The sequence below is a fragment of the Octodon degus genome, unplaced genomic scaffold (genome assembly GCF_000260255.1).
Source record: "Octodon degus isolate 3935 unplaced genomic scaffold, OctDeg1.0 scaffold00261, whole genome shotgun sequence".
Lineage (NCBI taxonomy): Eukaryota > Metazoa > Chordata > Mammalia > Rodentia > Octodontidae > Octodon > Octodon degus.
In genome coordinates this window covers 154,036-155,625 of record NW_004524837.1, presented here as the reverse complement: position 1 = coordinate 155,625, position 1,590 = coordinate 154,036, and the positions used below count along the sequence as shown (strand labels likewise).

At 47.2% G+C, this 1,590-nt stretch overlaps 1 protein-coding gene and 1 pseudogene across 2 annotated transcripts in view; one reads left to right on the top strand and one right to left on the bottom strand.

The window, feature by feature from the left end:
* Nucleotides 1-1,590, top strand: part of Pde10a (phosphodiesterase 10A) — a 340,101-nt gene that overhangs the window by 295,881 nt on the left and 42,630 nt on the right. The window lies entirely within an intron of this gene.
* LOC105740999 lies at nucleotides 560-1,231 on the bottom strand (annotated as a pseudogene).

Below are 1,590 nucleotides of genomic sequence, written 5' to 3'. Positions count from 1 at the left end.
AGAGGAATAGCTGGTTTAAAGGGGATTTCCAGTCCAACTTTTCTAAGGAGTCTCCCTACTGATTTCCATAATGGTTGCACCAGTCTACATTCCCACCAGCAGAGGAGAAATGTTCCTTTTTCCCCACAGCTTCTCCAACATTTGTTGTTGGGTGCTTTCTTTATGATAGCCATTCTTTCTGGGGTGAGATGATATCCCAATGTTTTAATTTGCATTTCGTGGATGGCTAGTGATGTGGAGCATTTTTTTATATATTTATTCACTTCTTTAATTTCTTCTTCTGAGAATCGTATGTTCATCTCAGATGCCTATTTCTGGATTGGGGCTTTAAATTTTGGGGCTCTAGTGTTTTTTAGTTCTTTATAAATTCTAGAGAGCAGACCTTTGTCTAAGTACTTATTTGTCATGATTTTTTCCAAATTTGTGCGTTGACTTTTCACTTTGTTGGTAATTTCTTTTGACATGAAAAAACTTCTCAGTAAGAGCAAGTCCCAGTTGTTAATTCTTTCATCTGTTTCCGATGAGATTTGATTTCTGTTCATGAACTCTTTGCCTACCCTTATGTCTTCTTGGTCGCTTTCTTGGCCTTTGTAGCATTGGGCTTCGCGGCCTTGGGTTTAGAAGCTTTAGGCTTAGCCGCTTTAGGCTTCACAGCTTTCGGCTTTGCGGGGCTCTTTGCAGTCTTTTTGGGCTTAGCGGCAGGCTTCGCTTTCTTTGGGCTTTTGGCTACCTTCTTGACGTTGGCCCCCGCGGGCTTCTTGGCCTTCTTTGGGGTCTTCTTAACGACTTTCTTGGTGCCTGAAGCCTTCTTGGGTTTTTTCGGGGTGGCTCCCGCGGGCTTCTTCGGCTTAGCCTCGCCCGCCTTCTTGGCCTTGGGCTTGGCCTCCCAGGGAGCCGCCTTCTTGTTGAGCTTGAAGGAGCCGGAGGTGCCGGTGCTCTTGGTCTGCACCAGCGTACCCTTGCTCACCAGGCTCTTCAGCCTCAGTTTGATGCGGCTGTTGTTCTTTTCCACGTCGTACCCGCCGGCAGCCAGCGCCTTTTTGAGCCTGGCTAGGGAGAGTCCGTTGTGCTCCTTGGAGGCGACCACAGCCTTGGTGATGAGCTCAGACACCAGCGGCCCGGCAGCCTAGCGCTTCGCTGCGCTGGCCCCCTTCTTGGTGGCCTTCTTCTTGGCTGGGGACTTCTCCACTGGAGCCAGCACTGCCATCTCAGCGGGAGCGGTTTCAGACATAGTGGCAGGGAAACTGAGTGCAACTACAAGCTTCCTACCCTTATGTCTTGAAGAATTCCTTCTACTCACTCTTGCAGGAGATTTAGCATTTCTGTTTTAATGTTTAGATCTTTAATCCATTTTGACTTTAGTTTAGTGCATGGTGAGAGACCCGGGTCAAATTTGAGTTTTTGGCATGTAGAGAGCCAGTTTTTCCACCACCATTTGTTAAAGAGGCTATCTTTCCTCCAGAGAGTATGTCTGGCCCCTTTGTCAAAGATAAGGTGACTGAGTGTGTTCTTAGGGGCTTCAGTGTCTTCTAATCTATTCCATTGATCTTCAGGTCTATTTTGTTGCCAGTGCCATGCTGATTTTATCAC